Source organism: Mirounga leonina, unplaced genomic scaffold (genome assembly GCF_011800145.1).
Source record: "Mirounga leonina isolate KUSES-001 unplaced genomic scaffold, KU_Mleo_1.0 Mir_376, whole genome shotgun sequence".
Taxonomy (NCBI): domain Eukaryota; kingdom Metazoa; phylum Chordata; class Mammalia; order Carnivora; family Phocidae; genus Mirounga; species Mirounga leonina.
The window spans coordinates 11491851-11500452 of NW_023270718.1; positions in this window are offsets into that span (position 1 = coordinate 11491851).

Below are 8602 nucleotides of genomic sequence, written 5' to 3' on the forward strand. Positions count from 1 at the left end.
AAATCATCCCCTAAGGGGGTGAACAGATGAGGGTGAGCTTGCCTAGCAGCTCATCCAGGGCCCCTGAGGTTTGGGGTCATTTACTGAAAGTGACCAAATTTGAAATCCAGTTGACTGCTTTAGAAGGCCAGAGAAATTCATCTCTGAAGTGAAGAGTTCCCACTTCCCTTAAAGTAGGTTGAGATGATGCAGGATTTGAATATATGAAGCTGGTGGTTTCCCATCTTTTCCCACCCACACATAATTCATATCAGCAGCACTCACCATTACATTCACGAGTTTGCCATCAGGGCTCAGTGTCTTTGAATCTGGGGGATCATGGGAGGCACAGTGACGGCCCCACAGATGTCCACTGCTGGTCCCCAGAACCTGTGAAAATGGTGCTTCAGATGGCCAGAGTGACTTTGCAGTTGTGATCAATTATGTTAGGATTTTGAAACAGGGAGATCATCCTGGATTATCCCCATGGGCCCAGTGTCATCACAAAGGTCATTATAAGAGGGAGACAGAAGGGTATGAGTAAGAGAGGAAGAGATGATGACAAAAGCAGGGATTGGAGTGATGCAGGGCCATAAGCCAAGGAATGTGAATGGCTTCTAAAGGCTGGTAAAGGCAAGGAAATGGACTCATTTTCTAGAGCCTTCAGAATGAACACAGTCCTGGAGACACCTTGATTTCAGCCCAGTGATAGACTTCTAACCTCCAGGATGGTAAAATAACAAATCTGTATTGTTCAAGCCACTAACTTTGTGGTAATTTGTTTCTGCATTGATAGCAAACTAAAGCATGGGTTATACATGATTTGCAAGTTTCTATCGGTGGGTGCTGATCTGTGCCATAAGGGATGGTGTATCTCAATGGGAAGCACTGGATCTGCTGGAGGGTATGGGGGCAGACACTGTGCCTGGGGTTGGCAACCTAAAGGGAACTAGTGGTTTGATTCTAGTGGAATGAATCTCAGTTCTCACAGAAATGTGGAGATTGGTTAGGGAGGAAAAGTCTAACAGTCTGGATGAGGAGGATGCTCAGACTTTTTTTGTGAGCTTGAGACAAGGACTGTTGTCTGCTAGAAAAGGATGCAAATGTAACATCTGGGGGAGAGGCAGCTGCACTTGTAGAAATGGATGAGGTAGAATTATGAGTCATCTGAAGGCTGGAGAAAATGGCCTAGTTCACAAGCTGAGACCTGGCTTTCCTCAGAGCCTCGGATCACAGAACACAGAAACAACCCCCCTTATTACTCTTCAAAGCTGGCATTTAATGACAGCCAACAATCTGGACAACCATCAGAGCCCTGGCTTCATTTCAGTATCTTAGTGCGCACAATAACCTTCCCAGGCCGGCAGTATTCTTCCTGATTTGTGGGTGAACAGAAGGAAACTCAGCAAGTTGTGCAAAGGGACAGAAGTAGAAGTGGCAGAGCTGGGAGATGTACATGCTTTGGGTCACTTGCTCAACAAGCAGTCCTTGAATGCCTGGAGAAAACAATTCAAAGGCCACATGAGAATCATCCACCCGCTCATAGGGGCTTCAATTATACTTAGAAAAATATGGCCAATGGAAGATCATAAAAGAAGGGCACCTGGGTAGCCCAGTTGGTTAAGCATCTGCCTTCGGCTCAGGTCATGGGATCATGCCCTGTGTCAGGGTCCCTGCTCAGTGGGGAGTCTGCTTTTCCCTCTGCCTCCCCCTCACCCCCGCTTGTGCTCTCTCTCTCGCTCCCTCTCTCAAATAAATAAAATTTAAAAAAAAAAAAAGAGGTTTGAAGAGAGCAAAGACATTTCGGTGTGAGCAAGGTACTGTAAAAGAAGAAATTATAATTTAAAACCTATATGCAACTAAAAAATGGCACTTAAAACAAAAATCAATTTGAGATACAAGGAGAACTTGATTAGAGCAAAGAAAAGAAAAAGCAATTGTGGAGAAGGAATTTAATATGTTGCCTTTGGAATCAGACATATCTAGTATATGAAATAAACAATGAAAAATTGAATAAAAATTAATAAGTTCAATTTAATAGGTGTATATAGGATTTTTGTACCCTATGGTTTCAAGAATATATGTGTGCTTAATCACAAAAAACTTTAATATTAAAGTATAAATTTTTATAGGTGACATTATCTAATCATAAATTAACAGAAGTATGAGTAAATAATAAAGTATAGGTAAATAATAAAAAGATTATAAAATTATCTTAATTTCCTGAGCATTAAGAAATAACTTCCAAACTAATCCTTGAACCAAAGAGAAAATAAAATCAGATTATAAACTACCTTAAAAGAGAGAACATGGAGTTCCTGGGTGGCTTAGTTCATTGGGCATCTGACTCTTGATTTCAGCTCAGGTCATGATCTCAGGGTTGTGGGATCAAGCCCTGCATCAGGCTCTGCGATCAGTAGAGGGTATGCTTGAGATTTCTCTCTTCCTCTCTGCTCCTCCCCTGGCACTCATGCATGCATGTGCGTTCTCTCTCTCTCTCAAATAAATAATCTTTTTTTTTAAATAATAAAAATGAGAACACAACAAAATAAATGGTGCACAGCTAAGCTGTATAACAGGAAAAATTATGGCCTTGGCTGTATTATTAAAGTAGAATTATCAAAAAGAATATTTTACTTTAAGGAATTGGAAAAACAGTAATAAAAAACCAAAAATGAAACATTTATCAAGTTAATTGAGATTAAAGCCAAAGTTAATGAAATGGAGAATGAAGAGAAAGGAAAGGTTAAGATAATAGATAAACCCCTCCCAAGCCTGATTCAGAAAACAAAAATATTATAAATGAGAAAAAAGATAACCTCAGGTACAGAAAAGATGAATTATAAGACCTTACACAGAACTATATGGACACTTTCCTAATATAAATAAACAAAAGTGACCCAAGAAGCAGCAGAAAACTCAAATAGAATAATTATCATGGAAGTGACATGGACACAAAGCCCAGGAGACTTTATAGCTGACTTTAAATCTAACATTAACTATTCCAAATTGTTAAATAATTCCACATCAAAACAAAATGGACAGCTTCACACAATATTAAATGAAGATAACATAATACCCACATCTGATAGATGGTATAAAAAAGAAATTTATCATCCAGACTCATCTACGAATATAAATATATGTTAAAAATATTTTAAAAAGAGAGAAAAGAAAGTATTTAATCAAACCAGCAGTGTATCTAAAGCAAAACACTATGACCAGTTTATTTCAGGAATACAAGAATGCTTCAATTTCAGAAAATTTGTCAATAAAGTTTATTCAACAGTCTAAAGAACTCATCCCCAAGAAAAACTATGAATAATCAACATGGGATGCCTTTCCGCTGGACTTCCCTGTTAGACATTATATAATTCATATTGGAGAGGGACCCCATGAATGTCATGAATGTGGTAGAGCTTTTGGTAGGACATCTCAACTAATTAGGCATCAAAAACTAACACTGAAGAGAAACTATTCTGTTGTAATTCGTTTGGGAAATCTTTCAGTCACATCTTTGATTTTAATATTTATCAAAGAAAGCATAATAGAGGGAAGCCTTATGAGTATAGTCAATATAGGAGATCTTTCTTTCAGAGCTCTGGCTTTATTTCACAGCAGAGAACTCACATTGAAGAGAAGCCTTATGGATATATTCAGTGTGGGAAATACTTCAGTCGGAGTTCTCACTTTGTTATCAGAGAATTCATACTGAAGAGAAACTGCATGAGTATCCTCAGTGTGGAAAATCTTTCAGCTGGAGTTCTTTACTTATTAGGCATAGAGAACTCATACTGGAGAGCAATCTCATGAGTGTCACAACTGTGCAAAATCTTTCAACTAGAATTCTCACTTTATTGAATATCAAAGAACTCATATTGGACAGAATCCCTATAAATGTAGTCCATGTATGCCAGCTAGCTTTACCCTACCTTAAAGGGCCAGGGAGTGGGTGGACAGAGTGGGATAAATCCAGTGTTGTTAATACTGGAGCAAAATTAAAAAGTAGCAATTTGATGTTATACAGGATTTTTTTTTTTAAGATTTTATTTATTTTTTTGACAGAGACACAGCGAGAGAGGGAACACAAGCAGATTGAGTTGGAGAGGGAGAAGCAGGCTTCCCGCTAAGCAGGGAGCCCGATGCAGAGCTTGATCCCAGGACTCTGGGATCATGACCTGAGCCGAAGGCAGACGCTCAACGACTGAGCCACCCAGGCGCCCCTATACAGGATTTTTAAAAAAGATTTTATTTATTTGAGAGGGAGAGAGAACAAGCAAAAGCACAAGAGCAGGGGGAAGGAGAAGCAGACTCCCTGCTGAGCAGGGAGCCCAAAGTGGGGCTTGATCCCAGGACACTGGGATCATGACCTGAGCCAAAGGCAGCCGCTTAACCGACTGAGCCACCCAGGTGCCCCACAGGATTTTTTTTTTTTTTTAGTTGAATATGATTGCCATTATCTTCATTACTTTATCCACCTGAAACAGGGCCATGGCCCAAGACTAAGGTTCCATCGTCCTTCCATCTCAAATCTTTCTGAGTAGAAAGATTGGGGAAGAAAGCCCAAGTTAAAATAAGTTGTTCTCGGGGAAGAAGGGGTCAGGCCCTCAGAGAACACATCCAGCTCTGGAGGGAAAGTGGTGATGTAACCAAGTCCAAGCTTGTTCCACTCATAGTGGAACAGGTCAATAAGTGGAGAGGCAAGATGCTGGGGTAAGGAAAGTGACTTTATTCAGGAATCCAGCAGACTGAGAAGGTGATGGACTATGTCCTAATGAACAATCTTAACTTAACATGAAATTTGAACTTCTTTTGTAGCCCAAGCTCCTGGGTGGTCCTAACAGACCAGGTTCGCCCACTCAATGCCGACAAAATCCAAAGGCAGAGAGACAGGTGGTGGTGAAACAAGAAAGAAATTTATTTCAGTGAGGCCAACCCCAGGAAGACAGTGGACTAATGTCTCAAAGACTATTTCCAAAGTGCTGAAAATAGTTCCATATTTATAAAAGGAAAAGGTGGGGCAAAGGTGGGTGGGTATGTGAAGGTAGGTACTGAGGGTCAAATCAGTCACTGTCTTGGAGTCAATCACGGGGCCTTGCTGGCTCAGGGCAGTCCTTATTATTTGAGGGGGTAGCTTTGGTTCCCTTCAGGGGATGCTTTGCCCTCAGGTTCTTCCACTTGAGCCAAGAGACAAGTGGAAAGAAGAACCCAACTAGAAAGTTTGAGGTCAAAATGGAGGGAGCTGAGGTCCTCTTTCATTTTTATGTTAGGAAGAGGAGGAATTGGGAGGAGTTGGAGTCAAGAGGTGACTTGATATCTGTAAACATTTAGATGCCAGCAAGGATTCAAAGAAGGCTGTGAAACTGTCACCAGCTAGACCCCAAGATCTGACCTTTACTGCTCATCTGCTTGTATGCACCGACCTTTATTCCACATTTTTCCTTTAGCTCGTCTTTCCAGCTCATCTCTTAGGCAAAAGACCTAAGGGGCGGGTGCCTGGGTGGTTCAGTCGTTAAGCGTCTGCCTTTGGCTCAGGTCATGATCCCAGGGTCCTGGGATCGAGCCCCACATCAGGCTCCCTGCTCTGTGGGAAGCCTGTTTCTCCTTCTCCCACTCCCTCTGCTTGTGTTCCCTCTCTCGCTGTGTCTCTCTCTGTCAAATAAATAAATAAGATCTTAAAAAAAAAAAAGACCCAAGGGGCATAGCATCCCATGATGGAAACCAAAAGCATTCCTCAAGCAGTAACAAACTGCTCTAAAAAATAAAGTCTCTCAATTTGACAGGAGTAGTAGCAGCATCAGCAGTATGATGGAGTTAAGACTCAGTGTGGCAAGGCAAAAAGGCTTGAGTTCAAATCCTGTCAGCAACACTTCCTAATTGGTTGATTTTGAACTCGCTCTCTCTGGATTCAATCTCTTTGCATTTAGACTGAAGAAAATAAAACGTAGCTCACAAAGTATTGTGAGTATCAAAATATTTAGTGTATGCATTTAGTATTTAAAAGAATGCAGAATTCTGCCAGCATTAATTTACCAGCTCTCTTAGATGTCTGCAGAGGTGCTCAACCCTGATTGCACATTGGAAATCACTTGGGAGTCCTTGAAAAATACGTGCTGGGACCCATACCCAGGAATCCCATATTGTTTACAAATGTTGCATATTTAAAAAATTATTTGTAAATTATATTTACAAGTTTACCACAAACTTTTGTGGGTTAAAACAATACAAATTTGTCATCATACAGTTCTGGAGGTCAGAAGTCTAAAATGGGTTTCACTGTGCTAAGATGAAGCAGTCAGCAGGATTGCATTCCTTCTGGAGGCTCTAGGAGAGAATGGTTTTTTGCCTTTCCAGCTTCTAGAGCCTGTCTGCATCCCCTGACTTGTGGCCCCCATCAGTAATTTTATCAGTCCAATCTCAGCTTCCTTTGTCACACCTGTTTCTCTGACTCTCATTCTCCTGCCTCCTCCTTTCACTTATAAGGACCCCATGACTGCATTGAGCCCACCAGAATAATCCAAGACAATCTCTCCATCTCAAGATCCTTAGCTTGATCATATCTGCGCCAAGTCCTTTTGCCATCCATATAAGGGAACATATTTACAAATTCCTGGGGTTATGATATGTATATCTTAGTGGGGAGGGGAGGGGAGGACATCACTCTAACAACCACAGGAAGTTCCAGAGATACCATATTCCATTCGGAGGCATGTCTGGGGCACCAGGGCCAAGGAAAGCATCCTGGCTAGAAGGTCTCTGCTGCCACTTCCCTTGATTCCAGCCCCTTTCCATGCCTACCTCTCCAGCTTTCCTTGCCTAAAATCTTTCCAATAGGGCCCTTTTCTGCCTCAAAACAGCCACCAGCAGTTTATGTCGTTGCTAACAAGGACAACCAAACTGATTAAATTGGAAGAGGGGAGAAGGCATTTATTGTCCCATGTGGCATTAGTTAGTAGGTCCAGAAAGCACCAGAGGATTCTCCCCTAGCTAAGCCAATAGGATCCTGTTACTAGCTGAAATCAAATTCTCAGCAACAAGAAGCCCTCTGCCAGATTCATTCTGCGCCTGCACTCTCAGGCGCATCTTAGGTATTAACTTAAATGAGACACAGACTCTCAAACTCTGTTTAAATATGAAATCTAGCAGAAGCCTTTAATCCCATCCCAGGCACGGTGCTTGAGGGGGTTGGGAGAGCTGGGGAAGAAGACATGGCAATAACTGTCTTTTGGGGCTTAACAGTGAAAACTCTCCCAAAACCTTGCAGGTGTCAAGTGAAAAAAATCTGGGCTTAAAAGAGAGACTTTATTGGGAAAAACTACAGTGATAGGAAGCTCTGACCACAAGATCTGCCTTTCAAAGGTCAGGCAGAAAAAGGTTTTGCTTTTATGGAGTTGCTAGAAAAAAAGAACAGGCATTGGACAGTTGATCAAGGAACGTCTTCTCTTCTCCCTCTCCTCCCTCTCCTCCTCCTTCTCTTTTGTCACCTGATTTTCCTGAGGGATGTTGAGGGGCTATTCTGCATTCTCATGCTGCCCAAGCTGATGGTACCTCAGAGTTTAGGGTCCTGTGGGGAGAAGAGATTAACTAAAGTTTGGTCATATCAAGGTCACAAATACCTACTTTTTACCTTTTTAAAAATAAGCTCTATATCCAACATGGGGCTTGAACTCACAATCCCAAGATCAAGAGTTGCACGCTCTATGGATTGATCCAGATAGGCACCCCAAGGTCACAAATATTTTGTTCCAACTGATCAAAAGGGACAAATAGTTCAGCTAATCTTGTATGAGACAAAGGATGGGAAAGTGTCTGGCCCTATCCTAGATAAACAAGGGTGTTATCTGGGGTCTTATCTAATTCAAATGGGGAATGGTGGTTTTTTGCAGTAATACTTTTCCAGGAACATAAGGCTGGGGAGATTTCTTCCACTGCTGCTGTTTTCCAGGAATACAGGGTGGGGTAGAGTTCAACATTCTCACAGGAAACAAAGTTTTGTTTTTTGGGGTTTTTTTTGGACAGAGAGAGACCCAGCGAGAGAGGGAATACAGCAGGGGGAGTGGGAGAGGGAGAAGCAGGCCTCCCGCCAAGCGGGAGCCTGATGCGGGGCTCGATCCCAGGACCCTGGGATCATGACCTGAGCCAAAGGCAGATGCTTATCGACTGAGCCACCCAGGCACCCCAGGAAACAAAGATGTTAACAGAAATGTATCATCAGGGGCATAATGGGGATGAGATCATCAGAATGGGAAGCTATACTTGGAGATTAACATTTTCTCAAAGAGGGTGTAACAACATCTGAAGTCCAGCTGTCTGACAAGTCTTCTTACTCTACAGAGTAGCCTTCTGCAGCTTTACTGGCAAAGGGGATATCCCTGCTCTCATCTCACTGGGATTTTTCTACCTGCATTGAGAAGAGCCAATGGCAAAAATTCCATTCACAACACCAAGAGAAAGAAAAGCAGGTTTAAGAAGCTAAAAACTCACAAAATGGGAAGAAAAAGGATGAGTGAGCAATGCTCATAAGGGAGTGGTGCCCTCTGGAATTGTGTGAGGGGCTGTCCAATTGGATAATTAATGTCAGGCAGAATGATCTTTTGTTCTTGGAGCTGGAAACACAGCTAAA